This window comes from Bubalus bubalis, chromosome 2, assembly GCF_019923935.1.
Source record: "Bubalus bubalis isolate 160015118507 breed Murrah chromosome 2, NDDB_SH_1, whole genome shotgun sequence".
NCBI classification, from domain to species: domain Eukaryota; kingdom Metazoa; phylum Chordata; class Mammalia; order Artiodactyla; family Bovidae; genus Bubalus; species Bubalus bubalis.
In genome coordinates, this window is record NC_059158.1 from 33,568,163 (window position 1) to 33,590,927 (window position 22,765).

Consider the following 22,765-nt stretch of genomic DNA (forward strand, 5'->3'; position numbering starts at 1 on the left):
AAAACAAATACATTTTTATTATTTTTCTAGAATGTCTTTATGTGTTATAATAGGCGACTATTAGGAAGTCAGATTCCTTCCAGTGTACACCTATGCTATCTTTGGGCACACAGGCCTCTCCTGCAGATGAATAATTGAGTCACCATCTGTCTCAATTTAAATGTTGGTTTTTGTGTGTGTACTTTTCTTTTGTATTTGTTGTTGTTCTTTCGCTAAGTTGTGTCTGACTATTTGCTGTACCCTGTGGACTGCAGCATGCCCTGCTCCACTGTCCTTCAGTATCTCCCAGAGTTTGCTCAAATTCATGTCCATTGACTCGGTGATGCTGTCTAACCATCTCATCCTCTGTCACCCCGTTCTCCTGCCCTCAATCTTTCCCAGCATCAGAGTCTTTTCTGGTGAATTGGCTCTTTGCATCAGATGGCCAAAGTATTGGAGCTTCAGCTTCAGCATCAATCCTTCAATGAATATTCAGGGTTGATTTCCTTTAGGATTGACTGGTTTGATCTCCTTGCTGTCCAAGAGACTCTCAAGAGTCTTCTCCAGCACCACCATTTGAAAGCATCAATTCCTTGGTGCTCAGCCTTCCTTATGGTCCAACTCTCACATCTATATGTGACTCCTGGAAAACCATACACATTTTGTATTTGTTCAGAAGACTTCTCTGTAGAAGTCTGTATGAGTAAATTGATGTGGACTACTGTAGGGTATATTGAATTAGCTGCTCAGCTGTGTCTGACCCTTTGTGACCCCATGGACTGTAGCCCGCCAGGCTCCTCAGTCCATGGAATTATCCAAGCAAGAATACTGAAGTAGGTTGCCATTCCCTTCTCAGGGGATCTTCCCAACCCCAGGATCAAACCCAGGTCTCCTTCACTGCAAGCAGATTCGTTACCATCCGAGCCACCAGGGAATTTGTAATGTAAGAGTAGAGAGAAAAGTACAAAGTCAAAAAAAAAATGGGGCTGAATTCTTGAAGTAGATTTCAGTAGAAGAAAAGAAATTAGATTTTTGGCTGCTAACAGTTGGCTCAAGGGGGGTTGATTTACTGAAGCTGTGTCATGTGGCGAAAAGAGCAGGAGTCAAGAGGCTTGGGCTTAAAGTCTTTGGCTGTGTCACTAATCTCCCTGAAGGATCTCAGACAAATCACTTGACCTCTGTGAGCTTCTGTTCCCTCATCTGTATGAGCATTTTGATGACATGGTTGCTAAAACCTCTTCCAGCTCTAACATTCCATCATTCTAGTTCTGAATGAACTGATTCAGATCTTCTTCTCCCTCTGTGTTAACTGCATGCAGACTTCTTAAACATCCACAGATGTTTAACTTCCAGGCTCTGTATTAGTCAACTCAGACTGCCGTTACAGAATACCATAGACTGAGTGGCTTAAATAACAGATGTTTCTTTTCTGACAGTTCTGGAGTCCAAGATCCAAGTGCTGGCCAGCTTGGCCCCTGGTGAGAGCTCTCTTTCTGGCTTGCATGTAGCTACTCGCTGGTTATAACCTCACATGGTCTTTTGCACTCCCCTCCTCTTATAAAACCACCCATCCTAGGGGTTAGGACCCCACCCTTATGACCTCATTTAACTTTAATTACTTCCTAAAAGTTCTGCCTCCAAAAACAGTCACATTGGGCATTAGGGCTTCAACATAGGATTTCTGAGAGGGAAACACAATTTAATCCATAGCAGTTCCTCTGGATATTTCACTCTAGAACCTCTCTTCATTTCAAGTGGTCTGTACTCACTATCCTCCTTTATAGGTTATAAAGAAAACAATGTTAAATTTCACGAGCTTCCAAACTTAGAGAAATAATAAATGTACCCTCAACAAATGTGTAAAAGAAATAGAAGTGGAAATGACTTCTTGATGAACCTTTTTCCCATTATTTTATTATGGAAACTGTAGCATAAAACACACAGGCTTACAGAAAAGTTGATAGAAGTTATGGTGAGCACCCATATACCCACCACCTGTATCCACAATTAATATTTTTACTCTTCTTATTTTCTTACAGATCTGTCCACTCTCCATTCATCAACCACCTCTTTTTTGTTTGAAGCTTTTCAAACTAAGTTCCAAACACCAGTACCTAAACATTCATCTTATTTACTGATGTTTAATGTTTTTTCTTTTAGATCATCATTTTAAATCATGCTATGTTCTGTATGGAGAAGGCAATGGCACCCCACTCCAGTACTCTGGCCTGGAAAAGCCCATGGGCGGAGGAGCCTGGTAGGCTGCAGTGCATGGGATCACTAAGAGTTGGACACGACTGAGCGACTTCACTTTGACTTTTCACTTTCATGCATTGGAGAAGGAAATGGCAACCCACTCCAGTGTTCTTGCCTGGAGAATCCCAGGGACGGGGAAGCCTGGTGGGCTGCCGTCTATGGGGTCACGCAGAGTCGGACACGACTGAAGTGACTTAGCAGTATGTTCTGTATGTGTTAAATTGAAAGAGTTTTGTTGTGAAAAAAGGGGCATTGCTCCATTAGTAGAAGCTAGTTATAACATATACTAGTTTGTGAAAGCATCATTATTTAAATCACTAAAAAGAGTTGAGAAATAGAATGAAAAATGTCACAATTCTTTTTTAAAAAGCATATTTGGCAGAAAATTAGAAAAAAACAGGTTATAGGCATTTGAGTACTTTTATATACATATATGGACTTCAAAATAATTTGCTTTCTACTTTTGCTTTGATTGTAAATGTGAGGGTTGGGAAATGGAAAAAGATACTTCTCTTCTGTACTCTTATCCCTAGAAATTCTTTCTCAACCAAGAGAGAGAATCTCAAGTGTCTCCTAACATGTGGTTGTCACCTTGTAAAGTTGGATAAATAAGGAAGTGAATGAGTGAAGATGAGTGAATGACTAGCATTAGCATCAGAAAGTCCTTTCTAGAGACTCTTTACCTGGTGCCTGTGAGATAATGATTATCTTCTGATGGATCATGCACTGCCTTCTCTAAAAGTGTGAGAGTAAAGGATTCCAGGCAGATTCGTAAAGGGCTTGTTCATTCATGTGTGCCTGTGTACTCAATAGCTTCAGTGACGTCTGACTCTGCGACCCTATGGCCTGTAGCCCACCAGGTTCCTCTGTCCATCAGATTCTCCAGGCAAGAATACTGGAGTGGGTTGCCATGCCCTCCTCCAGGGATCTTCCCAACCCAGGGATCAAACCTGAATCTCCTGTGGCTCCTGCATTGCAAGCAGATTCTTTACCCACTGAGACACCTGGGGAAGCCCTGCTCATTCATCAGATCAGATCACATCAGTCGCTCAGTCATGTCTGACTCTTTGCGACCCCATGAATCGCAGCACGCCAGGCCTCCCTGTCCATCACCAACTCCCGGAGTTCACTCAGACTCATGTCCATCGAGTCAGTGATGCCATCCAGCCATCTCATCCTCTGTCGTCCCCTTCTCCTCCTGCCCACAATCCCTCCCAGCATCAGAGTCTTTTCCAATGAGTCAACTCTTTGCATGAGGTGACCAAAGTACTGGAGTTTCAGCTTTAGCATCATTCCTTCCAAAGAAATCCCAGGGCTGATCTCTTTCAGAATGGACTGGTTGGATCTCCTTGCAGTCCAAGGGACTCTCAAGAGTCTTCTCCAGCATCACAGTTCAAAAGCATCAATTCTTTGGTGCTCAGCCTTCTTCACAGTCCAACTCTCACATCCATACATGACTGTTCATTCATAGGTAGGCATCCATAATTGGCTTAGTTTTGGGGTTTTTTTTTTTTTTTGCTTTTATTTATAATAATAATAAAACACAACTATATAATACAGCTATATGTTTTATATATATATATATATATATATATATATATATATATATATTTGTAGTTATATAGCCACGGGCCTTGTTTGCTAGTCCCTGAATTAGTTGTATATTTCTCAGAGCAGTTGCAATTTAAAGTCTGTCTGAATCTGCTGGAGTCTTAGTTGCTCTTAGTGGTTCATATCTCAGCTCTTTGTTCACCACTCAGAGCTCACCACTGTCTTAATGAGTCATGCCAGTATTTAGCAGCATCCAGGGAAATTTTTCTCCCAAGTCACTTGAAGTGAACTCCCAAGTCCTGGAAGGAATTGTTTGTACAGGAGACAGCTGGTAGAGGATGTTTTGGAATTGCCGCACTTCTTGGGGTGTGATATGCTATTCCAGGCAGACACTCTTGGAGTTGGGTGGCGGGGAGGCAAACCAACATATTCTCAGTGTGGAGAATTGTTTACTTTTGATGTTTGGACAACAGCTGACACAGCTAGAGAGGGTCTGCCTTTTTAAGCACTGTTCTTGCCATCCGCAAGGACAAGAAGTCTCCTGAAGACTCCCATCCTACTGCTGATGGAAATGGGTAGTAGAAACATCGGTGAGATTTGGCCGTTTTATTCAGAGCAAACCGGAGTGACACACAGGAACCCAAGTCAGCAGTGGGTCTACCACGTGGGGTGGTATAGATGGATACGAAGGAGGCCGTCATCACAGAAGCCCAGCCGGGAAGCCAAAGAACAAGGGGCAAGGATTGCAGCAGTTGGTCCGCAGTTGAGGACCTCAGACAAAAAGCAGATTAGGGATCTATGACTGGATGACAAGGACTCTGTCCTATTGGGAGGTGGGACACAGGAAGCTGTGGCTGGGGTGAAGTCCAAGAACTAAGGAGCTAAGAAGGAACTAAGGAGCTAGCTAAGAAGAAGGGGAGACAGGCAGGAGTCAGTAGGTGTGGGAACACCCATGGGCAGAAATGGCGGCTGAGAAGATGCCATCAGTGAAGTCCCAGTGGGATGGTGGAGCAGAGCGGGTGGCCCAGCAGCTGCCCAGGGCCTGCCCAGAGTTCATGGGGCAGAGGCTAAGCAGAGAAAGTCACCTACTCACAGACGATTCCCTTGTCATCCTGCAAGATGGAAGCATCATGAAGCGTGGCCTCCTCTGGGCAGGCAGGTGGTGACATCATCCTTAAAAGGCTGAAATGGATGGTTCCATGCTTAAGAATTTTGTCTTTAAAACGTGTAATTATTGGGGGCAAGAAACACCCGTTTTGAACTTGGTTTTTAAATTTTACTTTACATTTTCTTGGGGTTTAGTTCTATTTGCTTCCAGCATGGTCTAAATACCTACTTCAAAGCAAACATTCTAACAAGAACTTGTTAAAAGGAAGGGAAACCAGCTCCTGTGGCTTCTTGTCCACTGGCTATGGAGGCACTCACAGAACCACGTTTGTGAGTTGAGTGTAAATGAATCCGAAACCTACAAATTAGATTTCCCTTGAAATACACATGGGTTTAAAACCTTAACGGGAAAAGAACTTGGCAAATCAAACCTGACCATATTCAGTAAAACCTCACTAATTTGCACTAATGACCAGGAGACCCATTGAGAATTACTGATATTTTGTGTGTTAGCATAGGAACAAGTACCAAAACAGGGGTGCAGGGATGAGGGAGTATGGAGGAAGAGTAGATGGGGGGACATCAAAGTACCAGTATCAAACAAACACACTTTCTGGTACAACGAAGAATGTACTTGAACGGTTACTGGAATGAAACTCAATAGCTTAATGAGGGCCTGGCCGTGGTGCGCCTGCCCGCTGCGGAGGCCTCCATATCATCCAGCCTGCCCGAGCCAGCAGCTAATGTGCACTTAGGTTAAGAGGCCTTTGCTTTCTCGAAAGTTGGGGGGTTGTGGTTTTTGCAGGACTGTGAACCAATGAGATTCCACCATGTGTCACACACGTGTGTGACACAGGCTTGCACAGGCAAGCTGAGACTACAGATCAGCACTGGGGTGGGATTGCTTATTACCTCTTAAAAAATAAAAAAAAAAAAGTACTTGTGAGAAGAGATAGCAAGGGAGGTTAGAATTCAGACTAGCTGGATCTTCTTGTAGTGGAAGAGGTTTAATTTTTTCTGAACTGAAGATGGGCCATTTAGTAAATACTTATCTTGTGTATTTTACTAAAAATAAAAGTTGCATCTTCCTTTATAAGAAACAAGCTAAAAGGTTCTTTGAAGATTAATCATCTGTGGCCTGAATTTCAGTAATTATAGTGACTTTAATTCATTTTATTTGAGAAATAGAATCTTCAAGTTGCTACTATTTAATGACTGTGGTTAAAGGACTGTGATAACGCTTCCTTTGACTGTCCTCTCCATAATATCTAAGAATATCTAGGTATTTGGATATTCTTTGTAACTGAGGAATTTCTCTTGACTGAACGTGTTATTCCTCTGACTCAAGAGCAGCCCCAGGTAATGATTTGTGTCTATACTGCTTTTAATCACTCCTTCCTACTTGCCTGACAGGGAGCTAATGTTTTACCAACTGAGGAATAATTTAGAACTTCCACTCAAGCAACCCCTGAAGGCTGTGGGGAATAATAAGTGCATGAGGCCAGAGCACTGTTCAGGACGTGAGTCGAGCAAATGGTTTCACGTCTTCTCGTGCTGCCTCTGGGCCATACATGGAGTTGTCACCTCAGCTGGTGCTGAAAAAGACTGAACTTCCTGTGATTCACACTAAAACCTTCTGCTTTCATCATTGTTAATCTTTTCTTTCTTCCTAACTGCCCAGTTCAACAACAAAACATGACTCATGCAGACTTTTGTGCCATCTCCCCTTAAATCGGGCTTCCCTGGTAGCTCAGCTGGTAAAGAATCCACCTACAATGCAGGAGACCCTGGCTCAATTCCTGGGTCAGGAGGTCCCCTGGAGAAGGGATAGGCTACCCACTCCAGCATTCTTGGGCTTCCCTTGTGGCTCAGATGGTAAAGAATCCCCTTGCAATGTAGGAGACCTGGGTTCAATCCCTGAGTTGGGAAGATCCCCTTGAGGAGGGCATGACAACCCATTCTAGTATTCTTGCCTGAAGAATCCCCATGGACAGAGGAGCCTGGTGGACTACAGTCCATGAGGTAGCAAAGAGTCAGACATAAGTGAGCAACTAAGCACAGCACACACCCCTTACATCGGGGGTGAGGAAGTGAGGACGTATGAAAGTTTGTGAGTCATTAGCAGCCTCAATGGGGGCTGTACCAAACTGACAGCTCTTCCCAAGCTCCAGGCTTGCCCTCACGATCTCAGGTGGGTGATCTGTTTTGATTTAAAAGGAAAAATGAAAGAGATCTAAGGCCAAGTAGGCTTTCTAACCAGTAAGTTTTGTTTTTAATTAATGATTTTTTCCAGTGTTTTTTTTTTTTTTCCGTTGAGGAAAGTTTTTAAAACACTTTTTATTAGTAAATAGAGTGCTGTTATCTCTGGCTGAACCTTCCTACTGCTTCTTATCAATACCAGTCATATCCTTGTGGAGACTCAGTTCTTCATTAGCTTGGATAGGTTTTTTAACAAGAGAATAAGCTATGCATCATCAAAGCCTTTTTCAGAATTTCTGAAAGTAAAATTTTTGATCAAGTTCAAGTTATTTTATTTCTTCTTCCAATTTTAACAAATGTACAAGAGAAAGGCCTTGCTCATGAGGTGTTTACAGCCCAGTTGAAAGAGACAGGGTAGAATTATATAATTTCATTATAATGTTTAATTGCTCTGATAATCTTTCATAAGACCGAAAGGAAGCAAGTTTGGCCCCATTTCAGAAGCAAGCCTGGTCCCATTTCAAAGAAGCCTTCATAAAGGAAGATTTACCTGAGCTGAGATTTGAAGGGTAAGAGGAGTTTAGTCAAGCAGAAGGAAGAGATGCAGAACGAACATGAGCAAAAACAGAGATCCCAGGAGGTGTAAAACAGCACTGCCTGGTCAGAAAATGACCAGCAACTTGAAAACATTAACACATGAAGCATATGTGGGAATGACTGGAGATGAGGAGAAGAGGGGAGGTGGGGACTGAGGCAGGGAGAAATGCTGTGTTTGGGAACTTGAACTTAATCTTTGATGGGGTGCAGTTGCAGGACTTTTAAGCTGGGGAGTGACCAACAGAGTTAGAAGGAATATTGTAGTACTCAACTTTTGGGTAGTTTTGAAACTTTACCACTTAACTTGTTCTTCAAACAAAATCTTCCATATTAACTTAATATCAAGAGCAGATCAAAGCAGAACTGCCCAGTTGAGGTTGGGGTGGAAAACTCAGAACTTCCTTGCTTGGCCTCCCCCACACTCTTCCCCTGGCTCCTTTGTCAACTCCTGGGACACTGTCATAGAACTTCCATTTCTGAATACACTTAAATAAAAAAACAACCTTTTCAGTCTATGGACTGGAAAACTGGGACTCAGGAAGTAAGAGTATCTAAACTAATTCGTGGAAAAGCCCAGATCAGAACCAAGTCTCTTGATTCCAAAGTTAACCATCAGTGGAGAGAGTTTAGTTTATAACATACATTCATTGGAGAAAAACTATCTCATGCAACAGAAATTCCTCACTCCTGTTAACACAGGTGCAATATATGAGACAAAGAAAATGTCCAAGGTAGAGTCAATTTTCTACATTTCAGTTCAGTTCAGTTCAGTTGCTCAGTCGTGTCTGACTCTTTGCGACCCCATGAATTGCAGCATGCCAGGCCTCCCTGTACATCACCAACTCCCAGAGTTCACTCACACTCACGTCCATCAAGTCAGTGATACCATCCAGCCATCTCATCCTCTGTCATCCCCTTCTCCTCCTGCCCCCAATCCCTCCCAGCATCAGAGTCTTTTCCAAAGAGTCAACTCTTTGCATGAGGTGGCCAGAGTACTGGAGTTTCAGCTTTAGCATCATTTCTACATTTAATACATGCTAAATTAATTTTTATGCAAGTTTTTTTTTTTAAACATTTCAGATTCTTTTAAAACTGGATCCAGTTTATACAGTTCCCTTTGCCTTTTCATGCTGAAAGAGTACCAAGTTACCCCTCAACTTAAACCTGTAGGAATTAGATACAGGGGGTTTTCTGTTAAGGCCCCTTGTTACTAGGATCCCTTCCCATTAAGTCTTGATAGTGCCTGGGTTTACTGACCTTGTCTAAATAGTATATCATGGCTGAAGCCTGTCCTAATGGCAAAAGCAGTGGAGTAGGAGTCAGGAGACCTGGTTCTACTCCCAGTCCAGCCATTAAGTGGCTGGATAACATTTGGAAAAGTCACTCAAGCTCAACTGTACAATGAGAAGATTGAACTAAATTACCTCAAAGGCCCATTCCAGCTCCTACAGTCTGTGATTCTAATTACAACGCATGTGTTTTATCTTTGAGAGTGTTGACATTTTATAGACTGCCATGAGTTCTCATTTTTGGTGGTCCTAAAGACTCAAGATAGTTGGGTACAGGAAGAAACTGATTGTGAATCTCTCAAAAGAGAAGTGGGCATTTTTACTCATCTAGGCAAAGGATATATGCTAATGAAATGGGTTAAATTATTTGCAGCTATATTCCCAATTTGGGAATTGGAATGGCTTCACTGAAATTCTGGTAATGCATTCCCCATGACCTTATGAATGGACAGCTCAGCCTTGAACAGCCCACGTAGCAGATAGGAGGATGTTCATGAAGAGCTCTGCTTATCTCTGTGAAAATCATGATATGGAAACTCTTTCCAGGCTCAGAATTGTAGAAGTCTTTCAGAGTCCTTCTCTGAACTCCCCTTCTGTATCTGATCCCCCAGTCTCATTTTCCTACATGAGCCCTTCCTCAGCTTGCTATTTAAAGCCCTTCACATCAAGCCTTACTACTTTAAGGAGAAGTGTGATATAACAATGACATTATTATATTGTAAGGACAAGAAATAGGGGGTGAGTTATAAAGCAGAACATTTTTATTTACACAGCAGTGTTTTAATAACCAGTAAAATTTTGGAAGAGAACTAGAAAAATAGTTAAAAGATAAATGGACTTATGTTTCAATGTTATGATTTTTCACATACACTAAAGTTCATTTTTACTTAAAAAAAAAAAAAAATCCCTGAATTTCGGACAGAACCCTGGGAGAGTTGTTGGCATCCTTTGGTCAACACATTTGTCAGGGTATTTTTTTTCAATGTCCTTCTATGGTTCTATTAAGCAATAACCTCATTAGCAACACATTCTGAGTGGTATAGTGTGATAGCTTTACTACAAAGGGGTTCTGTATTTCAGTTGCCAGGATATAACACTCTTATGACAGGGGAGAAAAAGAAAACTTGCTGTGAAGGGGAAGCTTAGACATTATTTACTCTAAATATTGGAGCTTTCCATCTGAAAGTTTACAGAGGCTGAAGAATTGTTGAATTTGGAGATTTTGAAATAAAAATCTCCAGCAAACTCTAAAAATGTTTCTCCCCTGAAAACAGGTCTATTCCCTCCTGTGAGCATTTGCCTTATGGAGTCTGGGATTAGCCTATAAGTTATTTTCATCACAAATACCTTTCACTGAGACACAGTATCACGCTTTTCTAGAGTGACACAAATAAGACATTCGGATCCAGGGCTGGGCCACTGGAGAACAGACTGTCAGTTGTGTTGAGTTACATACAACTCAAAAAAAGGTGCACTTTCTCCTTTTTTTTAACCTCTTTCTATCAAGTCTATTTTTTTAGGCCACTTCAGGTTAGAGCAATGCAGGCCTAATCCAAATTAACCCCGGCTATATTCCAAAAGTGCTGGAAACTAGCAAATTTAAATCATTTTCAACTGCAGATTCTATTTTTTCTTCTTTTACCTTTGGCTTTATGTCATCATATATGACCTAAAACTAGGGGAAAACATGCTACTGAGTTTACCTCTTTTGGGGCCCTTACTTTGGTCTACATAAGCAGAATGTGTTATGACCAATGTCACCGTTCACCGAGGGTTATCTACGGCAAAGAGATCATCACGTCTCAGACAACCATAGATACAAGGCTTCATTGGCACAGTTAAAAAGAATCCTATGCGTAAATGCTTTCTGTGGTCCCTGTCCATATACCTGTCACTCTTGAGCATGACAGTACGGAGGGGTGTGGTGTTTTTCCCAGCTGTGGGTAAATGGGATGGGGCATGTGGATGAAGACTGAGCTGTAGCTGAACTCCATATATGAGGTTGAACCATATGATACTGCCGTATTTGTAAGTCAAAACCAATTGAATGTCAGCCGTTTCATATGGTTCAATCTAATAATTATTTTGATCTGTTATCAGCCATTACCTTTCAGTTCAGCTTTTTTCCCTGGCATGTTAGCTAAATACACCTAAATTGACAAGGCATTTCCAAACAAAGCAGCTCAAAAAGATGCAGAGGGTTCTCTGTTTCTTCATCCATAAATTGGGGGTGGTCATGGTGCCTGCCTTTTAGGATCACTGTGAGCATTAAATGTAAAGGTAGAATATTGCCTGGCATATGGTAAGTACTCGGTAAATGAAGATATTATAAAGCATTGTCATCTGTATCAGCATCTTACTCATTTGTTCAACAAGTATTTATTGGTATCTGACTACATGGGCGGCTAAGTGTCTGTTGCTGGAACCAAATTTCTGAAAAGGCCATCCGTATTCCCTCCCTTAAGGAGCTTACAGGAATGTCTGTGGCTGTTCTTATGGAGTGTGGTTAATGGTACTGTAGGGTCATCAGGGACTGGAGACCCACATAGGTGAAGCCGATCTCTGTCTTAATGGTCAGAGAAGCTTCTTGGAGGAAGTAACCATCCAAGCTGAAACCCAAAGGACTAGTGGAAGTTAGTCAAGGGAAAGCAGAAGGATCATCCTCATCAGCATGATTATCAAGCATCGAGGCCTGAGGAAGAGAGAGTGGCCTGTGTTCTGAGACCTGCCAGTAGTTAAATGTAGCCCAAGCAGGGAACAGAAAGCAAAGTCACTGATTCCCTCCCTTGCTTTACCCATTACCCCATCCATAGCACGTTTCATCTGTTGCCACCACAGCAGAAACTCATTTCATTTCTACGCATCTTATAGGAGCTTATTGCCAGTTGCCAATTCAGCTAGTTTGAGAGTTCTTATCAAGGAATTCTAACTATAATGCTTTTGTCCTGTACAGAAGTGGCTGCATGTGTAAAGGTGTTTTTATACATCAAAGGTCCAGGTAGGAAAAATGAACTAAAGAAAACTGACCTGTGGAATAAAGAAAAGGACTTGGAAAGAAAATCTGTTTAGAATGCCACATCATAATAGCTATAGCATTGTGATGGTAGAAGCTGGATGACCTGTTTATCTGAATAAATCAACAGGCACGTTAAAAACAAAAACAAAGGCAGTTAACATTGAGCTGAACATGGACTTTAAAAACATAGACATCAACCCGACTGATCTGGATATTTTTTTCCTCTAGGGCAGAGTAAACCACTGAATGCAAAAGATTACTGTAGGCAGGTCCCTTCCAGCAAGGCTGTTCCCCCAAACCAAACCTTCTTTTCTTTCAGCAAACCCATCTATGTTCAGAGAATATGTTTTTCTTTCCGTTTGTGTCCTCTTACTGAGCTCAAACTTGCATGTGCCTTAGGTACTCTATGTTTGATACTGATATTATAAATGATGTCTTTTCCATTGTATTTTCAGAATATCTATTTTTAAAAGATTAAAAAGGTAAATAGTGTGAAAGAAGCAAAACAGACAAGAAAAATGAAAAAGATCATTTGCCAATCAATATCCCATTGAGAACCTGAATATTTAAGAAAGGGATATATTAGTTTCAGTCTGAAAAGACTGCTTACTGTTCAGCCTAAATGTTTGGGGATACTTTATGATACAGAAAATTGAAATGTTTCGGGTTAGTTTATGATATAGAAAATGGATTGAATTGAAATGTATATCTTTCTCCTATATAATAACATACCTAATTCTATCCTCATAAATGCTATAGTCTCCAAGATTTCTTTATTACAGATTTTATTCTCATTTATGAGTTCCATGTTAAACTGTTAAATCAACAGAATCATCACCTTAGCCTTGAATTAGCATAGCACATCATTAGGGAAAGCAGTGCTATGCATTTAATTGCTGTTTTTAAAAGTTATGTCATGTTGTCATGCCCTGCATTTGTGTTCATATGTTACTGTGTTTAATTTACAAGGAGTTTGCTTAATTTACAACAAGCTTCTGGGCTGCTTCCTGTTGTTCACTAGCTCCCTCGAAGCACAGCTATTTGGTAATAACTGTGGCTATTGCTCAGTGAATATTTGAAATACAGTGAAACTAAAGTGATATAGGATAAGAGGACACATGTTAAGGAATTGGAAAAATAGAAATAACAGGGCAGCATGAAATGTCAAACCACATTTTAGGGCACTTTTACTCTATTTCCATAAATACATGCGAGAATTATGTTGCAAATACTTGAAACTGTTTGTTTTCATTTTTGGCCTGATTTTCTAGCATTGAAGAAACCATGTCTAATGATCTTGAGTGTTCCTAAAGAAAAAGAAATTATATTTTACATAATGGTTTGCATGTGTGAGCTCCCTCCGGCAGCAGCACTATAATTAGGGTGTCGTCTCTCTGAGGAGAGACTCCCTGTCTTAAAGATGCAACGGCCACATCTGACTGCCGGAGCTGAGCACAGAACATCATGATTTCGTTAAAAGATAAACACCAGCTCTTTCACTTATTCATTCCTTCTCCTTCCTGGCGCTTTGGCCCAAGCCGAAGAAGCCAAGGACAGCTGAGTGCAAACCATTTTCTTCCTTCCTCATTCAGCAAACCATGGAGAAAGATCTTGGCTTCTTGACATGAATAACTTTGCTTCAAGTCGACTTGGAACTATTTGGGCAGCTTTTCAAAAACGAAAAAGGTACAATAAAAGAGGACTGAACTTCCTGTTTTACTCTTAAAGTAGCAGATTCAGCAAAGTCTGAAACTCTTCTGGGAATGACCATATTCCTCCCCAGGGACCCACGAACCATAGAATATTATTTCCTCACACAACTTTCACTGAAACTTTTAAAGACAGTCAGCTTGAGTAGGCCAAGTGACAGACAGTAGGACGCTCTTCAGTCTTTATTAAGTATAATGGTCATGTAAATGGCTGCCTTTTAGACAATCAGAAATGTCCCTGATCAGAGGAAGCGCAGTGGGTAGGGACCTAAAGGCGATCCTTAAACCAAAATGGGGGATGGGGGGATGTGAACACTTATATAAGGGGTGTGTATGATGTATGAAAATATTTGACATCTATCTGCCTTATGTACATATGCTCACAAAATCATACACACACCATCTCTGTCATAGTGGCCTTTGCTGTACATTAATTTTTGATTCCCTGCAATAGTTGAGAAACTGGAACTGACAAAGAGTCAAATACAACACATTTCAAATCAGTACCTATGGCTGCACAGTAGGAGTAGCGGAAAGATATGAAGAAACCATTCTATGACTAAAAGTGACAGTTTCATTAGGAGAGCAAAATAAGGGGGGCGGGGGGGAAGAGCCTTCTGATTCTGTTTTGCATTAGTTTGCATTCATTTCTGAGTGCACCAGAGACAGGATGCCTGCTGCCCCTTATCTGTTACAGTGTGAGCCATCAAGCCCAGGAGGTGAAAAACTACCATCTCGATAGAAAGAAGCATCTGCCAATCAGAACTGGCCAGCCCGAGAGATGGGGCTCCAGCCCACCCAGCTCCCTCCTCCACGGTAGAGCGATCCAGGCCAAAGCGGGCAGGGTTCAGCATGCAGTGTCCTCTGACCTCTCAAGAAAATGCAGCATGTTTATGCGCAACTCCACGCGATGGGAGGAGCTTCAGTGCTGAAATCACAAAGCCTGAGTTTCTCCGTCAGGCCTGAGTGTGCTTTGATGGCCCAAGAACTGCAGGTTGTGGAGCTGAATGGAAGAGAATGCACACTGTGGTGGTTTTCATTCTAACACGTTCCTCATCAAGAACACATTTTGTGCTTCCTTGTGTTCATTTTTTATCTTTCAGATAAGGAAATACTGTTTTTATCTCAGGGCAGGGCGTTGGGGCAGGGAGGTGGTTCTTGGAACTTCAGGGAGATAGCTAATCCTGTTTCCTAAGCTAGACCTTCAGGTATTTAAAGAGAGCTATCCTGAGCAACTGAACTGAACTGAACTGATCCTGTTCCCAGATTCTGTTAGAAAAATCTCTAAGAGACAAAAGAATTATCTAAATGGTAAATGTTTCTTTTTATCTTTTCTATAAATAATATATTTCTAAATCACTCTTTAGGTGTATTTTAAATGCCTACACTTGCAGTTTTGGGGCCTGCACAGGGGTAGGGACAGGGTGCAGAGAGAGACTGGCAGTTGGAGCAGGATCTACAGAGGTAGAAAGAGAAGAAAGGCGGACCCTGGCCAGGGGAGGCAGCAGATGGGGAGGGGGAAGACCCTCTGCCGGGGAAGCTGTTCGATGATGTCAAACCCCCTGCACAGTCCCACCAGGTAGTAACCAGGTTCAGCCGAGAAACCGAATGACTCATGGTATCTACTGTTTGGTGTGAGCTTTTCCTGACTCACGACTGCAATCAGTCAAGTCAGTGAGTGACAGTCACTCCCTGACTCTCACCTACTCCAAGTAGATGATAAAGGATTGATGAGTGCTGTGAAGAGAATGTCCCCTAGGCCAGAAACAAGCAAACAAGGGAGACAAGTTCAGGGGTTACTCTAAGAGCCTGCAGAGAGTTGTTGGTACAGTGCATTTTGCTTTGGGAAAGTTGGCTGCAGCCAGTTCTTTTTTGGCCTGTTATTGCCATCTCTGCGTTCATTTTTATTCCCCTACTTGGGGCCGCCTGTGTTTTGACTTTTGAGTTGACCAAAAAGTTCATTCGTGTTTTTCCATAACATCTTACAGAAAAACCACGTGAGCCTTTTGGCCAACCCTACATGCAGATCCCAGCCCCAAGCATGGTGTACCTGTTCACTGGTTGAAATGACCGACACCATGCCAGTGGTGTCTGAGTCGTGTTCACGCTTCTGTCTCTAGAGCGCAGCCCAAGGTTAGAGATGGAGTCAGCACTCAGCATGTGTTCGTTACATGCGTGCATTCAGTGAGTATGTGTTTCTGTGATGATTTTAGAGCTTCCCGAGGTGTCAGTGATTCAAGGCCAGGATGACATCCAGTTTGAGAATATGGACTTTGGAGCGGCTGCCTGGGTTCACATCATGGCTCCCCTGATCAGTGGATAAGTGACCTTGGGCACATTATATAGCCTTCCTGGTAGCACCCACCGCGTAGGATTATTGTCAGAATCAGGTGTGTTCATATGAGTAAGGTGCTCAGAGCAGTGCCTGGCACAGAGGAAACGCAGTATGCTAGCCTTTATAATTATCATAAAGAAACAAAGCATATTTCTCTTGTCTCCAGAAGAGCAAGGCAACCACTGGGTAAAATACTTTCTACAGCCACTGGGACATTATTTAGAAATGTTTAGGATATCAACTTAAAGCTTTCTGTTCAGGATAATTTTGAACCAGGTAGTGGAAGGGAACCTCCCAAAGATAAGGGGGGAAATCCCATTGTTGGGCAGAGCAGTAGTGCGCCAGCATCCGTTCCCTCTAGCTCCTTGAAGGTCAGCTCACGAAGGAAAATTCTAGGAGGCAGCATTTACTTTATGCAAATTAATTGTGGGTTTTGTGGGTGAACAAGACTATTTGTGTGCTAATCGTCCTTTTGTTTAATAAAACACTAAAAGGTAAAAAAAAAAAATAGAGAATTTATCATAGCTGTTCTTCTGTGAAAATAATCTGTTCTCCAAACCAGAAAAATGGGTAAACATAACATCACTTTTAAAATATCTTTATTCTCTTCTGATGTTCATAAATACTATTTCTTGTAGAAGGGGAGTGTAGAGAGAGGAAGCCGAGGCATGGGAGACGAGAGGGTTCCTTCTCCATTCAGTTTTTTTCAAAGGATTCAGTCCTTCAATAACCTTACAATCAAAAGTTAAGTTAAAAATGCAAAATTGAAGCCTTGCTAAAACTCGACCTCTAAAGCCATTTTAAGATGGCTGCCATGTTATAGACTCTCAGCTCCACAGTGTAGCTTTCAGGAAGGTTAATGAAGCTGACCAGAGTCTGAGCATGTCACAGCCATGTGTTGTGCATAATTAGGGGAAAAATAGAAGAGTGGAACTAGTCCACAGGTAAAAGAAATCAAAATGGAAAGAGTGACTGTAGTGGGGAGTTTGGTGTCACCAATAACCACTTTTCCTCAGGTGCCCATTTTCCTCTTCTGGCTTAACTGCTTCTAAATAGTTGATTCTGAGCCTCTTCCTTACTCACTTGACTACAATAAGAACTAGAAGCAAAGGTCTATTGAGTTTCCCAAGGCTAGAAAATAGAAGATATGGTATCATTACCATGGATTGGTCTTCAGATGTCCAAGGATGATGGATTTTCCATTTCCTTTGGCATCAGATTCACAGGAAATACCTGTGCGCCCCTCTTCTTTAAACAGGAGTCAGTCTGCATCCCTTTGGCAGGTTAAGTTCCTGGAAAAGACTTGACAAGTCAAAATGGTGTGAGTCAGTATTAAACTTTCCCATAGAAAGTGTTCAGTAGGAGTTTATATTCTTGACCAAGGGCTTGATGCCCAGCTTTTTATAGAAATAAGTCCAGACACCAAGATTTCACCAACTGAATCAATTAGAGAAGGGGCTGTAGTGTTTCATAACTTAAGACTTTTATGTATTTTTACTACAAGGGCATAGTAAACCATATGGAATCTTTTAAAAAAATTATTTCTATCACATTTTTATTTTAAGGACCTAGAAGGCGACAATATGTCTACCTTAGGATGGAAATTTAAAAGACTGTTTAGAGAATATTTTGACACGTTTCCACTTAGCAATGGCTCCTTAATAAAGAAATCACACTTTTCTCACTGATAATTCAATTATAGCCAGCACAGGTTTTAGAGAATGAGTGTTTTGGTAGAACAGTTTGAGGTTGGATTCATTTCCCCATAATTGCCTTATGTCTTTCTGTGCTGCCAGCCATAACTGGGGTAGATACTAACACAGGCCTACTCACTGCCCTGAGTCACATCCGGGTCCTTTCAACACTTCCTGTTTCCCAGTGAAACACAATCTCATGTGTCCCCACATTCTGCTCATCCCAGCCAGTGTGGGAGACTCTCTTTAATCCTTATATACTGATGTTTTTTATCCTACTCTTGTATTTACGTAAATTTTTTATGCAAATTCTTCAAAAATATTATATCTAAAAAGTCCCATGGAAAGGTGTCGTTCAAAATGATTGGAAGTGTTCCAGCAAGGAAAGCTAACAGCTCTTCCTTGCTCCGGTCTCTGCCCATGGAGAAATCCTCATGACCTTGACGCTGGTATCTATTAGAATTCTATCCCAGGATCTGTGTTCAGGGTTTGTGTGCATCATCTGCCAGTGGTCAGAGCCCTCCTTAAATCTTGAGTTCCCAGAAAAGAGAAGACTTAGTCTACGGGAGTGATTCCTGGACTAGCAAATCTGGAACATAATCTGAATCTGTACCTCTAGATGAGTCAGTAGTTTATTAGGAATATATATGTGACTATGCAAGAGGTGACTGAAAGCCATAAGTGGTGACCCCACAGTGCCTGTATGTGTTCTGTATACACACAAATCCAGATGCATTTAGATAGATGGATGGATAGTATATAAAACCAGTAACAAAAAAGCCCAGCTTCCCCAGACTTTGATTGACAAAGAAGATAATTTTTAAAAAAAGACAGAGCATTCTATATTTCAGTCATAAATTTCCAAGACTCATTTCTATTTGAAAATGTTTTTTTGTCTTGCTAACCACAGAGAGCAGTTGGAGCAACTGGGTCATTTTCTTTCGATTGCTTCTCCGGCACTGGCCCTTGGAGACAGGTGTGATGATCTAATAGGTCCTTTCCATCCCTAATATCTATAATTTTGGCTACTCTGTGGCAGCTTCTTATTGCTTTAAATAAGCCGTCTTAATTCAAAAAACATACATCTGGATTGGACCTGCCTAATATATGTCAAGAAGTGTGTGTCTCTCCAAAGCCCCACCAGAAACTCTGAAAGACCAAAAAAAAAAAAAAAAAACTGAAAAGAAGCAAGAAAAATGAGCAAGGAGACATGGGGAGACATGAGTCAAACAATTTTCTGTTTAGTTTGTTTTATTTTGCAGTAATGAGATCAATCCTTAGGCCCCTTGAAGTCACTTTTTGCTTTGTTACTATCCAGTCTGAACATTCATACATCTTGCATGCTAAGTCACTTTAGTTGTGTCCATGGTCGCTTTGCGACCCCATGGACTGTAATCCGTCAGGCTCCTCTGTCTATGGGAGCCTCCAGGCAAGAATACTGAAGTGGGTTTCCATGCCCACCTCCAAGGGATCTTCCTGACCCAGGGATCAAACCCAAGTCTCTTAAGACTCCTGCATTGGCAGGCGTGTTCTTTACCATTAGCGCCACCTGGCCTGGGAAACTCATACATCTTACTATAATAATTTTTCAAAATTGTTGACTGAGTTTCTTAGAAGTTGCCCCATCATTACTAGCATTTTGATACTCACATCATCTCTGGCCAGTTCTTAGCCTCATATCCACTTTTCAACTTCTCAGTGGAAATGTCTGAAGAGGAAGTGGCATCTGGGCATGCCTTAGATGTCAGTCAGTGGTGGTCCTCTGGCCAGGTGTGTTGGGGGCATTATTACGAATACATACTATCTTCTCCCCAGTTAAATACATCACCAACACTGTGAAATACCTTTCATAAATATATGAGCATGCAGCCTCTGCAGCTGTGCTTCACATCGTGTATCTGGTTGACCTGCCATAATAGCTCTCCCTGACTCTTCCTGCACAGTGAGTTTCATTTAATATGTAGCTTTTTATAAGCTGTTGTCAGTTAATATTTTCTCCTGCATACATTGAGTTACTTCCTGAGATTATTCTTCCAGACAGTAAGAATAGAGAACCGTGTCTATGTGTCTTATTGTCCATTAGTCTGCCTCTGTCTTCCTCCAAGACTAATTCAGCCTGCTGAATTCCTCTTTCTAACCCTGCCTCCAGATCTTTAGGGTTATAGGCAGATCAAACCAAGATGAAAACTGGGATTCATTTGGAGTGCTTATCTCCAGAGCTGTTCTCTATAGAAAGGTGATATACCTTGCCACAAGTAAGTAGGATTTTGTGTATTTATTCATTCAACAGATATTTGTTGACCACATACTGTATTCCGGGCACCTCGTTAAATTATGTTAGACTGATTCCATATATGGCACCCAGTGCTTCAGCTGTAACTTGGCTTCTGATGTCACATTTGAATTGAAATGAGTCAGAGGATAACAAGAAAGCTGTCTCTGACTCACCTCTGTTCTTCTTCAGAGGAAGGCTGAGAGGAGTGAAAGCAGAAGTTGTACCGGGCGGGGAGTTAAATGTGCTGGCTTCTAGTCCTGCCTGTGTCTGTGTCCTAGTCCTTCCTGAACTCGGAGGCTCAGACAAGTCATTTAACCTCCCTCCACCAGTTGTCTCATCTAAAATGGGCTTACTTGTCCCACCCGCTATCCAGAATTGTGGTGGGGTGCACATGAGCAAATGCTTCTAGGAAGACCTTGTCAGTCATAAACCACTGTGCAAAGAGGCACATAAAACACACTGGTGCCAGTTCAAACTAAATGATGAGCGTCGGTCAAGGAAAACGTGTATAGAGCAAGCAGTTTGGACTGCTTTAATATATAATGGAAAAGGTTCTCTTATAAGCCAGCTGACAGAAAAACCCTGGTGAGAAAAAGCCAGTTGCAGATATTCACACAACAGTGTACACAGAAGGAAAGGAAAGTTAGTCGCACAGTCATGTCCAACTCGTTGCGATCCCATGGACTGTAGCCCATCAGGTCCTCTGTCCCTGGAATTCTCCAGGCAAGAGTAGTGGAGTGGGTTGCCATTCCCTTCTCCAGAGGATCTTCCCAACCCAGGGATCAAACCCAGGTCTCCTGCATTGCAGGCAGATTCTTTACCAACTGAGCTACTAGGGAAGCCCCCGTGTACACAGCATATAACTGTAATGTTTTAATATTTTTGTTGAATCACAAGGGATGCAGGCAGCCAGAATTAAAACTCAGAATGATCCTGAAAGACATAAGAGGGTTTGATTTGTTTCCCCCTCCTGTATCAGTGGTTCTCCATTCGGATTCAATGTTGGAATTGATGCCCCAGCCTCACTTCCAGAAATCTGTTATCTAGGGGTGCCATCTGGGCCGTAGGATTTTACAAGATTCCCGGGTGGTTCTAAGGCACCATCAGCTGCTAGTGAGAAAAATCACTGTGCTAGAGAGATTAAAAAAGAAGGTCTCCAAAAGTCTAGGTACAAAGGTGGAATTTATGGACCCAAAGAGATAACTATCAACAGTAGAAGAGTCTATGTGTCTAATGAAAATGGGTGGGGCCGACAGGCTTCCAAGCATCATCTTATAGGAGCTTAGCTGACAGCTCATCAGGTGGAGAATCAGAGCAGGAGAAGAAAAAGCAGAGGGGAGTGACAAAACTCTTCTCAGATTCAGTTTCCACTTGAAAAGTGAGTTTTCAGCCAGTAATATGATAGCTATCGAGTGAGTCAAGTGGCAATAGGTATACATAAACATGAGCATTAAGTGTTATTTTCACAATTCCTGTTCCCTCTAGTAAATATTTATCTAACGGCTAATCTGAGTTGTTAGAACTAATCATGGCCGGTTTCCCTTTATTGTGCAGACACTATGATTGTGACCAGACTTGTAGTCTCAGGTCATTTACGGAAATGCCAAAAAAAAAATCTTTCCGCAAGAAAGACAGTGGCATTTTATGCTTAGCAAAATAACTGTATCAGCATTTGGAAAAGTATATAGTAGTTAGCACAGTCCCAAAATAAAATTCAAGAAACAAAGTATTTGCCTTTCATTGTGCTCAGGGTCCAGTTCCCAGAGCATTGTCCTGATTTATGCCCAGAGGTTCAGTCTGATCCTTAACATCAGTTACCAGGAAAAAGTCACATTTATGTGTTTTTAAACAACACAGAAAAAGCCAAGAAAGTCAAAGAAACTGTAATGCTAAAAACTCCATTCCTGGTATGTAAAGTTATTCTTTCTTTACTCTTTGAAAAATATTCTCGACTGGGGAAAGACCAAAATATTCAGAAAAGCCACGCCTCCCATGTTCTCTGCAAAGACCTTTCTCATTTCCCAGCAATATATATATGCTTCTCTCCGTCTTCCTACCTCCTTTCCCCAGTTTCTTGGATTCTGAAAGCTCTCTTTGTTTCTTTTGCTGTCTGCTCCACATGGTTTATTGTTGGGCTCTAAAGCTCCTCACCAGTGTCTATACTATTGAGCATCTTGTCACTGTCATCTGTGGTTCACTTGTTGGAATATTTAAGTCTGCCTCTTGAAGAGATCAGTGAACCCAGCTGCTATATTTTTATTAATAACTAGCCTTTAGCATTAAGTTGAGGAAAAGTTCATGATTGTCATGTCAAAAATTATCGTGCAGAAAGGAGCAAAGTTGGAGAGCAGATTGGTGAAAAGCAGCAAGAGTCAGAGATGGTCCAGAACAATTTTTCAAAACCTGGTGTTTCATGCACTTTGTATCAAAGGACAGTTATCCAGAATTAGATTTCAGGCATTCCACCAAGTGATACAGTTTCAGGGCTTTTTACTGGATGTTAATAATTTCCAGTGATAGAATGTGAATGGATGGCTTCGATCTCCTACATTTGTGTCCCTGGACACGCTGTTTTATGCCACATCTGTTTTCCTCCCATGTGGTACCTCAGCCAGTACCTGATACATAGTAGGCATTCAATTCATTTTTGCCAAATTGAATTGACTTTATAAATATGTACACATTTAACTTTGGTTTTAATAATTGTAGCCACATATTTTTTTTCTGTTCAACTACACCCTTCTAATGAAAACATAGA

General features: G+C 41.5%; 1 protein-coding gene across 3 annotated transcripts in view; it reads left to right on the forward strand.

The window, feature by feature from the left end:
- Positions 1 to 22,765, forward strand: part of SUPT3H (SPT3 homolog, SAGA and STAGA complex component) — a 411,938-nt gene that overhangs the window by 348,668 nt on the left and 40,505 nt on the right. The window lies entirely within an intron of this gene.